This window comes from Rousettus aegyptiacus, unplaced genomic scaffold (genome assembly GCF_014176215.1).
Source record: "Rousettus aegyptiacus isolate mRouAeg1 unplaced genomic scaffold, mRouAeg1.p scaffold_m13_p_13, whole genome shotgun sequence".
In the NCBI taxonomy this organism is placed as follows: Eukaryota; Metazoa; Chordata; class Mammalia; order Chiroptera; family Pteropodidae; genus Rousettus; species Rousettus aegyptiacus.
In genome coordinates, this window is record NW_023416288.1 from 28210515 (window position 1) to 28226224 (window position 15710).

The 15710-nt window shown below is 34.9% G+C and overlaps 1 long non-coding RNA gene across 10 annotated transcripts in view; it reads right to left on the bottom strand.

Annotated features, from left to right (window-relative positions):
- The window catches only part of LOC107507984, a 165893-nt gene that overhangs the window by 65468 nt on the left and 84715 nt on the right, over window positions 1-15710 (bottom strand). For all 10 annotated transcript variants that reach the window (XR_004953916.1, XR_004953915.1, XR_004953914.1 and 7 more), the window contains one exon: window positions 10914-11370. This is a non-coding gene — a long non-coding RNA (uncharacterized LOC107507984). The remainder of the gene's footprint in view (window positions 1-10913; window positions 11371-15710) is intronic.

Genomic DNA, 15710 nt, shown 5'->3' on the forward strand with positions numbered 1-15710 from the left:
GCAGGGGACTGGAGTCAAAGCTGGAAGGTGAGTGTGTGTGTGCGTGCATGTACATAAATAAAACACATATTTTCTGCAGTCAAGACGTTAAAACACTTCCCGAGCCCTTAAAGAAAACATTTTTGTATTTGTGCATTTTAAATGGCAAATAATCAGGTCAAAAAAAATATTTAGAAGAGAGGAAAATTAGAAAAAAGAATTTTAGGAGTAATTTCCAGAAATTTTTTCCTTTAAAGAACTATAATTTTCTCATAACCAGGGTCAGCTGACTCTCATGCATTATTTGTATTTGTGTGTCATACACTTAGATATCCAATTTTAGGTGCAATTATCCATTTCCTCTCAGTATGTTTTTCATAAAGGAATGCACATTGCATGGGGTAAATTCTTTTGTCTTCTATGTTGGCTTGTTCCTGAGGGCAGCATTTGCTATTCTTGCTTTTCTAAGGTTATACAGGTCACAATACTATTTCTTCTATTACATGTTGTCAGACAATTCCTGTCAATAATGTGTGTGGGGATATTTGAGAGGCAGTTGGTCAAAGTATAGTTTTTACCCATGTTGTGGTGTCCTTTGAGGGACTTTCCAGAACTCAACATTCTTAGACTGCCAAAACTGCTAGAAGAGTTTGTAATTTGGGAGTCATCTATAGTGTTGTTTTAGGCTTTAGAGTATTAAAAGCAAATAGTGACTTAAGTGTAAAAAAAATAAGCTTTATTATATATATTGTGTATATATGTTTAGTGTATATGTATGTGTGTTACATGAATATCATTATGGAGAATCAGAGTAGAAACTGGAAGTTTGTGTATGTGTAAATAGACGTTCATTAAAATTTCAAGATTTAGAGATAAAAAACATCCCTTTGCTTTCCCATATTCATTTTTCCTTCACCATCTGGAATAACGTGATATTGTTTTCAAAACCCACCTGCAGATCTACAAAAGCCAAGTTTTGAAACTGTAGAATAAGAAGCTGCAAATAGAACTTCCTGTGCCTCTTTGGATCATTTCATCGTATCTTGAGGGTAACTGATGTCACATTTCATGACACGTGGTTTTAAAAAATGATGAATGATAGGGAGCCTATCCTGTTTTGGTTGTCTCTAGGATCTTAGATTTCAGAAGAGAAGGAAATAAGTGAATCCCACAACAGAAAATATTCCCATTTAGTTAGAAGAGTGTCTGGAATAGCCTGAAGGGAAGGAAAAAGAAATATTTTTCAACTTTAAATCCCATTCTGGACACACATCTTTTTAGAAAGAAGCATTAGTAACAGGATCAAAGTATCATCTTTCCCCAAAAAGAGAGCAATATAACTTTCCTAGTAGAAACTAGTCCAGTCAATTCAAATATATGATTTTAGGATATTTTATTCATGACTGTGCTTTTAAAATCCGTGTGTATTTCAAAACTCCAAACAAAATTATCTATATGGTTCCATTTTGAAATTAATACATGTAAGTCAAGCAGATCCTTTGAGGCAAAGCTTAAAATCCTGGGCTTAGGGGTCAGGCAACTTTCATTCCAATTGTAGCTTAGACACTTATTTACTGTATGACTGGACAAATTATTAAATCTGTGTCTCAGTGTCATCAACCTTTAAATAAGGATAAAAAGAGCTCATAGAAGGTTTAAACAAACTATCTCATGCATCACACTTAACACAACTCCTTATCCATTATAATCACCCAATAATAACAAGAAATATTAGAATAACTACTAAGGTAATAAATTACTATGTTCAAAGAATTATTTAATCTCTACTATCGGGGCCTAAAATGTTCATGTGACTTCCAGGTATTTTAAATTATTAAGGAGAATGCAATCCCCACTGTGGTGTGGGAGATGAAAATTATGTGAGCCACATACAGCTAGAACATTTTACTTCTGCCTTACAGCTTATTTCAGTATCCCACAGCAAGCAAAGAAGCACGCAGTCCAACACCTACAAACTGCAATTGAAAAGCAGTTTCTCTGTAGAGGTGTCTTGAAAGATGCCTAAGAGACATTTGATTATGATGCAGAAAATACCGTTTAAATTCTTTTCCCATCACTCCTATAATTGTCTCTCCAGAAAGGTAGCTGCCTCTCCTTTGCTCAGCTTAACCCAAACTCTTCCTTATTCTGGTCCAAGTTGGCTCTTATCTTCTCTCTTTGTACTGAGGCAGCTATTCTAATTATTCTGGTCTTCTATTCAGTAACCCTCTGATCATTCCAGTCCCAATCAAGCGATCGGACTATTTTGAAATTTAATTTTCTCTCTCCTTCCTTCCTTCCCTTTTTCTCTCTCTCTCTCACCTATTACTCAACACATACACAATAAGACCTAAGAGACATAGAAATAAGACTTAGTAACCTGAATGCCAAAGTCAACATCTTAGCTGGTAAATGGTGTCTATGTTGCTCGGATATATTTCTTTTTCCTGAAGCATATGTATTCTTTACTTCTAGGGTCATATTCCCCTAAGGCAGAGCTTAAACAGAACTTAATATAAAATAAATTGTGATCTTTTATAAAAGAAAAATTTTTTTTTGAGCTCAAGTGGAATTCAAATAAAGTTACATGGAAAGGTCACTAAACTCTGCCTACCCCCAAAAAAGGGAAATGATAAGCAGCCCTGAACAGCACACCAGCTTTCTTTCCAAAGGGTGCTGACAGGGTAGCATACACCCTTCCTGCTCCCAGGTGCTGAAATTGAAAATATCTAAACACTTAGCAATCTGAAAGATTTTTTTCCGAGTTGGCTATAAAAAGAATGGCATTGGCTTCTGCCAATGTAGTAGCAGACACTTCAATTTTATTTTATCATTAGAAGAAGTTTATTGAATTGGCTCCAACCCACCCCATACCACCTTAACTTCTCTTTTATATGTGTAAATGTTTTCTACTTCTCTCAGGAAGAGATTTTTAGGAGTTCAGTTATTTCCTGCACATTTACTTGAATGTGGGCAACCTCATCAAAAATACCCTCCACCTATTTTTCTCAGAAGACATGAAAACCATTGACTGGAATTATGATGGGGAAATGGTTGGTATAGAAAGTTGCCGCAGGAGTGGCGGAAAGTTACTAATTTAAAACTAATAACTCATATTTATCTTTGACCATGACGACATAGGACTGAGGTCCCTCTCTCTGCTTTCCTTCATCTCAAACAGGAAGTGAGAGAGATGTTTCTGGGAAGCCAATGGTTTGAGGTCATTTTTCTTTCTTCCTATTGTCCTTATTACTTATTAATATTGATTTTTTGTCTTTATTACTAAATCTATTTTTCAAACAGCAATTCTAGTGAGATAAATTCTTTTACATATACATTAACGTTGTATTGAAAAGAGGCTTATATCACTGTCATGAGGAGCTTAGCTGTAAACCCAGAGGTGACAGTAAAGCCTCAAGATAAAGAACAACTTAGAAATTACAACATATTTTTAACTTCTTTACTCAGAGATGAATAATGCAACATCTCATACATCGGAAACTACTGAAGTTGTAGACAAAACTATAACTAACAATTTATCAGGACTAGTTATTTCTTGGCCATTTCTAGTCTTTCCTTAATTTTATGGAACAGTTTGAAAGAAGTGAGCTAGTGAGAGATTTTACTAGGTGCTGATGCAATGAGAATTGACAGCTGACATGAAGGGGGAGAACTCATTCTGTCATGCTGCATTTTATGTGCCTTTAAAGAGAGCTGTACCTTAGATTCAGGTGCATATCGGAGCTAATAACATGTTTGGAAGTTATCAGTAATCTAGTGATTGATTATAGGAATACTACATAAGGAGATCAGTAGCGTGAAAAGAGAATGACTGAGAACACACACTGGAGGAAGAATATTTAGAAGACAGACTGAATGAGGAGCCAGTGAAAAAGTCTGAAAATAAGAATCTGGAGAGGAAGAGGACACTAGGTAGATCTAATTTTGATCCAGAGGGGGCTGTCCTCAGCACAGTTTCTCTCCATCTCCAACAAGTCCTGATCTTGGTATTTGATCTCATGTCCACTGACATTCTCTGAGCTTGCTGTGAGAAACGTAACACTTCCAATCAAATATCACTTGAACATTACTTTAAAATTTCAATTAAAAGGACATTTTGTGACAAAACACGGAAAGGTAGGTTAATAATCATCACAGGGGTGCTCAGAGGGGTACCAAGCTATCATCATTTTAGCATTGCTGAAGAGTCACTAATGAGCCTGTATCTGTATCCTGCCTCAGAAATGCAGGTTAAAAAAAAAAAAAAAATCAGACCTCAACCTGATGTTTTGATAGTGATGTGACTTATGACTCTAGAACCTTACACCTGGTCATCCCAACAGCAGCTTTATTAGAGTTTCATAGTATCTACAGAATTGGAGGGTTGCCATCAAAAATGGCACTTATTTATTTGCTAGGAAATTGAAGCAAATGAATCAACTATGAAGCAGAGGTGCAATAAAATCAGAAAGTGATAGGATTTTAATCAATAGGCAACTTCCAAGATGGGCTGTATTTTTAGGATAGATTTATAACAGACCTATCTTTAAAGATAAGCAGTTCTTACAATAATAAAAAAAATGCAGGTGGTGTGATGTATGTTCAATATGCCATTGGACAGAAAAGGATCAGGTTAAAATTTCCTTGGTTTGGTAATATTTTTCAGTAGACCTTACTAAGATAAAAAGCGGTGTGAAAGTAACATCCTAAGAGTTGATAATGGTAAATGTCATGTTAGCGTGTGTGTGCCTGTGTGCACGCCTATGTAATATTGGGGAGGCATCAGATTCTATAAAGAGTGATTCAAGGAGAAAGTGGACAATAGTTTTAAAGGCTGCAGAGTGAGAAAAGACCTGATGAGAAATTGCTTAATTTAGAAATTAGGATGTCACTGCTGACCTGAGCAAGGGTACATTCTATAAAATGCTAAGGGCAAACCTTGGTTACAGGAAGGTGAAGAGTAGACAGAGACTTCCTTTTCCAACAATATTGGCAGAGTAAATATCCTGAAAAAGTATCCTGCTGCAAAGCTCCTGAAAGTAGTAGATATGAAATTAAAAACAAATTTTAATGCAAGCTTGAGGTGGAGAGAGTAAGAGAAACTATGGGAGTCATCATAGACAAAATTTCTAAGAATCAACTCAAAGAGTTATAAACAATGAAATCATCTGTCAGTTCCAGTAACAGAGCTTCAGTTTTGACCTTGACAAACTCATTTGTGGGAGACTGGATTTTAGTTCTGGGACCTATAAAGAATTGCATCATCCTTGCAAGTGTCAATTGGAAAAAAATAGAAAACATAAACATAATATGTGTTGAAGGAAGAAACAAAATGATGTCCCCCAAAGATTCAAAAGCCAGGGCTAGTCCTTGTATGGCTAGTGTGTAACATTTCCCTGCTGGCATGGTCTAAAAAAGATTCAACCAACACCAGGCTTGAGCTTCCCTAAGTGCCCATTCAAAGTGAATAATTTTCTCCAGATGAATCAATCATCAAATTAATCCTTTGAGAATTTCCACATGTGAAGTCCTTTTAGCATCTCAGAATTAGAAAGTTAAAAAAAAAAAAAAAAGAACAAGGAACAGGAATAAATGAAAAGAATCATACCTAAAGAGTTCAGACATTGCAACTGTCATATTCACAATGTAAGGTTAGAGTGTAATATGAATAAAGTAAAAAATAAAAAAGTCAAATGTATGAATAAGGAAGAAGTGGCTGTAAAGATGACAGTTAATGCCTCCAATAAGGGCTAATATCTAAAATATATAAAGAACTCATACAACTCTACAACAAAGAAAACAATCCAATTAAAAAATGGGCAGGAGAGCTGGACTTCTCTCAAGAAGACATACAAATGGACAAATGAAGATATATTTAACTTCACTATCTATTAGAAAAATGCAAATCAACACCACAATGAGATATCACCTCACACCTGTTAGAAAGGCTATTATCAAAACACAAGTAATAACAAGTGTTAGAGAGGTTATGGGAAAAAGGAACTCTCATACACTGCAGGTGGGAATGTAAATTGGTACAGACACTATGGAACACAGTATGGAGGTTCCTCAAGTAATTTAGAATTGCCATATGACTCACTAATCCCTCTTCTGGGTACCTACCCCCAAAATTTGAAAACATTTATCCATAAAGATATATGCACCCTGATGTTCATTGCAGCATTATTCATAGTGGCCAAGACATGGAAACAACCAGTGTCCTTCGATAGATGATTGGGTAAAGAAGATGTGGCTCATATACACAATTACTCAGTCATAAGAAAAGATGAAACACATTTGTGACAGCATGGATATTGTTAAGAGATAATCATACTAAGCGAAATAAGTCAGACAGGAAAAATTGAAAACCATCTGTTTCACTCATATGTGTGATATAAAACAAAGCAATAGATAAACAAGACAAAACAAAAACTCAGACACAGGCAACAGTTTAGTGGTTGCCAGAGGGAAAGGGGGGGAGGGGAGGTAGATTAGGGTAAAGGAGGTTAAATACATGGTGATGGATGGAGATTTGACTTTGGGTGATGAACACACAATGCAATATACGGATGACGTATTATTGAATTGTATACCTGAAACCTATGTTATTAACCAATGTTACCCCAATATAGTACATAAATAAATTGGGCACATAGAAGTAAAATATACAGTAATAAAAATAAAAATTCAGTAGGTGTGCTGCTTAGTCTATTTGACATGACTGAAGAGAGAATGAACTAGAAGAGAGCTCTGAGGCAATTAGCCTAAGAGAGCAGAGAGAGACAGCTATGGAGTATGAAAGCAGTTGATTCAGAATTTCAAAAATAAATAGGAGATGATTTTGAAAGTCATCTTTCAAGTGGTCAAGAAATTCTTAATGACATGCATCCTCAGTCAGGAAGCAAAACAATTCCAATCTTAACCAAACTAGAAGACAAATGCAAAAGACCTTTAAAAAGTATCCAGAGAAAAAAAACAAGTTATCTCCAAAGAAAAAGTTGAAATAATTGAATTCTAAATGACAGCAAAAATCAGAAAAGTGTGAGATAAGAATCAAAGTTACAAAAAAAATATAGCTATACATTTAGAATTATATTATAGTATAATGTATATTGAGATAAAACAAAATCAAGACATTTCTCATAAGTAAGTCCTTATAGGAGCTTTTAACATATGTACTTCGAGAATAAGGAAAATGATTTTAGAAAAACTGAGTTCAAGAAAAGGTGTGCAGATAAAGTGGTAAAAGTGTGTGAATCTAAACAAATACTAACTCTACAAAATAATAATATGATTCGAGAGTGTATGGTTTTCTATTATTATGTAATGAAATACCACAAATTCAGAGTCTTAAAACCACACATGTGTTATCCTAAGTCTTTAAGGCTCACGAGTCTGGGCACAGCTTAACGGGCCTTCTGATCTGGGACTCGCAAGGCTCCAGATGAGGCTGTGTTCCCATCTGGAGGTGCCGCTGAAGCAGGATCCATTTTCAAGCTCACTCACATTAAAGCAGAATTTCCTTGAGACTCTACAACTGAGGGCCCTGACCTTTTACCAGGGGTCAGCTGGCAGCTGCCCTTAGTTCCTAGAGACCACTCCATTCCATAAACCCTTTCACAACATAACAGCTAACCTCAAGCCAGTAAGGAGAGTCTGCAGTCTGTATCACATAATAATTAACATCCCCATCACCTTTGTCATATACATAATCTAATCAAGGGAGTGACATCTAATTACTTTTGCAATATTCTATTAGTCAGAAGCAAGTCACAAGTTCTACCCACTCAAGGGAGAAAAATTATGCAAAGTCATGACTCATAGGGGGTCACCTTAGGGTGTGTTCAGCACGGGGAGGTTAAAAAAAAAAAAAGGTAGGCCTGAAACAGTAAGAAAGCAATATCAGAGTTAAATCATGCTAAAGTCCTAGTATGAAGTGCAGAATGATAACAGATTAATTATAAACTTTACTAAGCATGAACAGAAAGCTCAAGATGATAGAAAACCAAAATATACCAGTTTTAAATATAGATACAAACATTTTTAAACAAAAGGGTAAATATAAATTAATGTGGGTATAATAATAGCAGATAAAATAGACCTTAAGGTGAAAAGCATTATTTCAGTTAGAGGGTCACTACATAATGATAAAAAATTCCATATATCAAATTTCACAACTCAAAATGTATATAGCAAAATCACAGATCATGGTGGGTGATTTTGAGACATATTGCTTGGCAACTGATAGATCAAATAGACCAAAAAAAAAATAAAATCGGTAAAATATAAGACTGAATACAAATAGTACGCTTGAACTAAACACATTTTGTAGAAGCACAAACCAATTAGAGACCTTATTTTCAAGCACACATGATGCTTATTGACTATATATAGAAACCAAATAGTAAGCTATAAAACCAGTTTTAACAAATATGAAAGATTTGATACAGTATGAGTCACGTTCTCTAACTATGATAAAATTAGGCTTGAACCCAATAATAAAAAGATTATGAAAAACTCATGTTTAGCAACTTGAAAACACCTCTAACAATCAAAATAGGTATTAGAAATTTTTAGTACAATTATTAAAATTCATATATCAAACATGTAGGATACAGATAAAAGTTTAGGGAGAAATTTATAGGCTTATTAGAAAAGCTGAAAATTATTCATCTAACTCAATTTTTAAAATATTTTGACCAAAGAGATAGATTTAAAAAACAGAAACAAAGTACAAAATAAAGCTAAAATTTTTAAAAATCTGAAAAAATAAAATCCAAATGTCTGTCAAAATTGACCAGAAAAAAGGGCAAAGACACAAATATTGGCAAAGGAAACATAGCTTTAGAAGAAACAAAAACTAGAACAGCAGAATATTATAGACAACTCTAGATTATAATGACAACTTAGATAAAATGGACACATTTCTAGAAAATTATCTTACAAAAACTGACTTATGAAAGAACTAGAAAACTTATGAGATCCTATAACCATTGACGAAATTGAACTTTTCTTTCCACAGAAAAACCCACGTCCGCAGTTCGACAACAAATTCTGCTAGACATTTAAGGAGCGAATAATTCCAATATTACAAATTCTTTCAGAGAAAAAAAAAGTGACACATTTCTTTTCCTTTTACTTGTTTTATGAGGCCATTAAAATCTTGATTTCAAAATCCAATAATAAAAGTTTCAAAAGGCAAATTATAGGTGAGTCTCAATTATGAACCATAGCTGCAAAAATTCTGTAACACATATTGGCAACTAAATCCAGCAGTATAGAAATATACCAAAACATGTATGAATAACTAAATTGACTTCATCCAAGAAAAGGCTAGCTAACATTTTAAAAATGTTAATATAAATTAACATAAAAATGGTAAAAAACAATCATCTCACTTTTGCAGATAAAATAAACACAATATTATCCCATATTAGAAACTCTTAGCAAACTTGGAAACGAAATAAACATAATATTAATCTATATCAGAAACTGTTTGCAAACTTAGAAGACTTTTCTAACTGGAGAAAGAGTATCTATAAAAATCTCATAGGAAACACCATACTCATTAAAAAAACAAAAATCATTCTATTTAAAGAGAGCAACAAGAGAAAGATGCTGGTATTACCACATGTGTTTAACATTAAACTGAGGATCTCAGAAAGCACATGAAAATAAGAAAACAATAAAATTTGGAAGGATAGGAAAAGAACGGAAAAACTCATTTGCAAAAGACATGATTGTCTTCATAAAAAACACAAAAGCTAAAAATTATTTAAATTAATAAAAGCTTAGTGTAGTGACTATATAACATCAAAAATTAACAGAAAATGTAATTTGTAGAACTGAATATAGATCACTAGGAATCAATTTAATAAAAGATTGTCAATTGTTTCATGAAGAAATTCATACTTTTCAAAATATGTTTTAAATGACTTAGATTGAGAGGTATACATGTTCAATATTTTAAATAGGTCACATCCCCAAATTGATATATAGAGTCAATGAAATTTCTTTTAAAATTTCAACTGGGTTTTCTTTAAAATTTAAAAGACTGATTTGAAGATTTAAGTAGAAGAGTTAGCGGCAAGAAGAAAACAATGAGTGTAGATTTGTCCTAACAGATGTGATGAGTTTTTTGGTGAAGAAATAGACAACTAGACCAGTGAAAGTGAAGAAAAATCCTTAAATTAGACTAACACTTCTAAGGAAACTAGATCTATGACAAAATCAGAATTGAAATATTCAAGCAAAAAAACGCACTTTTCAATAGGTGGTGCTCTGGTAATTGGTATCCCTATTTTTAAAAATAAAAATGGATTCCTACTTCACATCTTACACAAAAATCAGTTCTATATGGATTTAAAAATTAAATGTAAAAGTCAAAATAGTAAAAGTTTTACGTGTAAAATAGGGACAGATCTTTATGATTGTGGATTAGGAGAGGATTTCTTTAACAGCAACAAAAACTAAATAAATTGGTGAATTTAACTTCATTAAGAACACCATTGTGTTCATCAAAACACATAAAAATCAAGGAGAAAAAAATACACCACAGCCGGAAAGATATTTTTAATCTGTATCACTCAAAAACAGTTACTAACCAGAACTTGTAAATATTCTTATTAAACAATTTTTTTAAGCAGAAAAATGGGTACAAAGAGGAAACACGAATGGCCAATTAAAGTATGAATACTCAACCTCATTCCTAATCAGGAAAACAAAAATTAAAAACATAATAAAAGCCCATTCTGCATGTAAGAAGCTTGGAAAATGCTACTTCATTCCAACAAACAAGAAAAGAAAGGATGAACAAACTGAAAAATCAACAATTCTTCTAGAATCTATAAAAGAGAGGACAGAGGGGAAACTGCTGCTTCAACATTGCAAAGATAAACAAGTAAAGAATACAGGATGTCGAGGTCGCAGCTTACCTGAGCAGAGACCCACTAGAGGAAACTGGTTCAGGAGCCAGTGCTGCTGGGGCAGGAGCGCTTGAGCTATAATTTCCGAATTGCTGGAGGCTCCGTGTGGACAACTCTGTTAAAAACTCCAGGAGAAGGCGGTCACCACCAGAAACCATGATATTTGTGAGACTTACTTCCAGGGGCTTCACCAGGTTCCCCCAGTGAATATCAGAGAAAAATCTCGTGCTTCTGCCAGGGGGAGGAGAAATGACCCATTTTGAAATAAACCAAAGAACCTGTGTTCTTCTTAGGAAGGCCTGAGCTCAGGAGAAACTAGTTAACCAGAGCCTAACCTGCGGGATTTAATCAGAACCTAATTGCCCTGTGCGGGGGCGGGAAGGATACCCAACTCCAGTCAGCTGTGCCTTCCATGTGAGAGAAGTTAAAAATCCAACTCCACTCTGCTCTAGTCTTCCTTTGCCACCTAAGAGAAAAAAACAGAAACACTTGTGAGGTTCACAGTCCAGAGACATAGGCTCACTAAAAGATTGTGACCTCACCAACAATAAGAAAATAAAATGATTCCATTTTAAAATGGGCCAAAACCCTTAACAGACTTCTCATCAAAGACTTATTTATAGCTGTCAAATAAACATATGAAAAAGTGCTCCACATATCCGCCATTAGAGAAATGCAAATTAGAACGAGATACTACTACACACCTATTAGAATGGCCAAAATCTGAAACACTGAAAATACCAAATGTTGGTAAAGATGTGGTGAAACAGGAACTCTCATTCATTGCTAGTGGGAATACAAAATGGTACAGTCAATGTAGATAGAAGACATTTTGGTGGTTTGTTACATACACTCCTACTATATGATCCAATGATCATGCTCATCGGTATTTACCCAAATGAGCTGAAATCTTTTTCAAACACAAACTTGCATGCAGATCTTTATAGCAGCGTTATTCATAATTGCCAACATGTGGAAGCAACCAAAACATCCTTCAGTAGGTGAATGAATCACCTGTGGTACATTCAGACACTAAAGTAATATTCAGTGCTCAAAAGAAACAATCTGTCAAGCCATGAAGAAACATGGGGGAACCTTAAATACATATTACAAAGTAAAAGAAGCCAGTCTGAAAAGGCTACATACTGTACAATTTCAACTATATGACATTCCAGAAAAGGCAAAAGTATGGAGACCGTAAAAAGATCAGTGGTTAACGGGGGTTGGGAGAGGGGAGGGATGAAGAGATGGAGGACAGAGTAGCTTATGATACCATAATAAAAGACACATGCTATTATACATTTGTCCAGACTCACAAAATTTACACCACCAAGAGTGAACCAGAATGCAAACTATAGACTTCTGGTGATTATGTGTCAATATAGGTTCATCAGCTATAATAAACGTACCTCTCTGGTGAGGATAATGGGACTGCTATGCATGTGTGGGGAAGGGGAATATATGGAAAATCTCTGAACCTTCCTCTATATTTTGATGTGAACCTAAAAAGTAGATTGAATTAAAAATTTTTTAACAGCAAAATATAATTTTATATCTATCAGATTGACAATTTTTTTCCTCTTATGTTGTGTTGGTAAGAATGTGAAGTAAAAGGAATATTTATATATTGATGGTGGTGAAGCAAACTGGAATGATAATTTTGAAAAATAATTTGACATTAGGTGGTAAAGTGGAGATTCTTATACTGCTGGAACTAGAGAAATTTTCACAAGGCACAAGGAGATGTGTATGAGAATGTTTGCAGCAAAGTTTTTTTTACATAAAATAAACCATATAAAATCCCAATAATCAAATATATTTAACCTACATTCATGCAGTTCAATGAAATAATAACAACAACTGGAAATAATGTTTATTTATAGTAAAGTCCCATGACATAATACATTATGAACAACTGTTTGTCAATATAGATAAATTGTGCGAAGCTAATGTAGAACAAAAACAAACAAAACAAATCATAGAAAAATGAATACTAATAGTATGATGTTATATAAATTAAAAACATGTGAAATTAAATCCTATATTGTTGAGATATGTATTAATTAGAGTGAAAAAATAAATACAAATCAAACGAAAATTCATGATTGCCTTTACAGAGAAGGGAGATGGGTTGGGAAGGGAAACAAGTTTATTTTAAAGGCATTGGTAGGGTGTGGTTCCATGGTGTGGTGGTTAGCACGTCTGCTTTACACACAGAAGGTCCTGGTTTCATGCCCCAGAGGAGCCATGGTCCATGGTCCACAGCCATGACACCCTGAAGGAGCCCGATGTCTGATCACAGAAACTAAGCAGGGTCGGCCTTGGTTAGTATGGGTGGGAGACCACCTAGGGAGATCAGGTGTTTTAGGATTAAGTGATAATTAACAATAAATAATAAAAAAAAAAAGTAAAGGCATTGGTAATATTCTACTTCCTAAGCTGAACTGTGGGTATATTTTAATCATTTATATCCTATATGAATGTTATTTTATACCTATGAAATATTTTATTATAAAAATTGATAAATCACAGGTGGAAAGTGAGAAAGTAGAGGCCGAGCGTGCATGCCACTTTCTTGGTGGAGACCTAGGTATGAAGGAAGAGAAGGGTGGCAAGTAGCTGGAGCAGAAAACGGAGTCAGGAAACAGTCTTGTTTTTTCTTTGAGAAAAACTTGAACGTGTGAATATAGGCAGACTATGGAGATATTGTTTGGTCCAGACCACCGCAATAAAGCAAGCATCATAATAAAGCGAGTCATATACTTTTTGCTGGTGAAGGGTTTTGCCTTTAATTTGCAAAAAAAAAAAAAAAAAAAAAAAAAGAAGGAAAAAATAGCAACATCTGTGAAGAGCAAAAATAGCAAACAAAGTGCAATGAAAAGAGGTACGCTTGTATACTGGAAAGAAGAGTTTGACCATAGTAGAGAAGGTGATTGCTGAATCAGGTGTTTGAGGATATAGGAGGAATGAGAACCAGACAAAGGTAGTGAGAATCGCTTTTGTCAAAAGCAGGTGTCTTTCTCTCCACTAAAACTGAAGGGGATAGTTTATGATACATGCAGATGTTGGCTGAAGGATGTCAAGAAATCAGCCTGGTCTGGTGGTCACTGTTTTCTTATGAATTAGAATTTCAGTCATCTGTTGAAATTGATAAGTAAAACAGCAGCTCAGGGCATCGAGGAGACTGGCAGAAGTTTAAAGTGGTTTCTGTGAGGCCGGGAAAGAGAATGATGACAGAGCAGCATTAAGGATCTGCATCAAGTTGGAGACCATGAATATGTCATCACATTTACTTTCTCTTCTCTCCCGTTGTGCCAAGTTCATCAGGTGTAACAGAAGAGGAAAGGTCTGGAATAGCTAAGCTTTTTTTTTTTTTTTTCCTCAGCATGTGCTGCAAGAGGCACACCTGGGCTCAAGTGTATGAATTAATGAGCCTTTGCAGTTTCGGCAGACATAAGTCAAAAAGAGAAGACAAGGAAGGCCGGAAGGATAGAGAGAAAATGGAGAGGTTTAGTGGTCTTGATGTGATCAAATAACTTGTGTGCTGGAAATACGGGGTTGAGAAAAATGTGAGGATAAGGAAGGAATGGCCAAGGATTTAAAAACAGGAAGATTGGAGGGTATGGATAAAATCTGGAGGGGGGGCTGGCAGGTGTTAGGGGAGAGGCTAGATGATGCTGGTCCTCAGAAGTGAAGGGATTAGGAAACCAAAGAAACTTTGTTGGATAGGGTCATCTGCTTTGACATTAAAACTGGCTAGAAAAATAGTGGTAAAAAACATGATCGGAGAGCTGAAGTCTTGATAAATATGGAGCAGTGACACGTGTGTTGGTGAACATAACAAGGGAGATGGTGGAAGGTGGTAACCAGATGGCAGGAGCCCTAAAGAAAGGGAGTTTTTATCTGAGAAGTAGGGATAAATGAGTTGTGTTGTAAAGCTAGAAGGCTTTAATAACCACCTTTCGTGTAGGGTACACACAGTATGGGAGAGTAACCTGACTTCCACTGAGGGTAAAGAGAACGCCAGGTCCCCAGTTCCAAAATGATTTCAAAGGCGGTCGCATGAGTCTCCTGCCTTCACTCTTATTTTCAATTTTTAAATTTTTTTCCTATCCTTCCAACTCTGCTTTATCTTTGCACTTTGCACTTACCTCACTTACAGCACCTAATCACGACATATCATTGTGTGCCTGTCTTAGCCAGTAGATTGCATTCTGCTTAAAGGCAAAAAGCATGTAATATTTGCCTTTATGTCCACAATACTCGGCATAGTGCCCAGCATATAAAAGTGCTCAGTTTATTGAATAAATGAATGGAAGAGATAGGGTAATATTAACAAATGGAAAGAATTGTGAAATTGATGGAAAGATACCTGTGTGTTTTTATTTGTGGATGAGTTTGCCTGTGTGTGTGTGTGTTGCATTAAAAATAAAAATATTAAAGATAAAAATAACATCCCAGAGGGCAATTATAAAGTCTATTCTTTAGGGTAAGAAATATGGTTACTCTGAAACTCAGGAAAAGCCAGTAAAAAAAAATAATAAAGCATTATAGAAGTGATAAAAACCATCACTATCACTTTGTGAACAGCATTGAAGGAAAAAGTGCTAATATAATCCCTACAGGGATATTCTGAAATAAATAAGAATCAAAATACCTCTTACAAAGTTTTTTGTTAAAAATATACTTCCATAATTCAAGTACTATAGACTACAAATTCAAGAAAGGAAGCCTTATTTTATAGTGTTGGAATTAGTGTCCTATTAAATCAAGTTTATCTTTAAGAAAGGGTTTTAAGAAACCTGA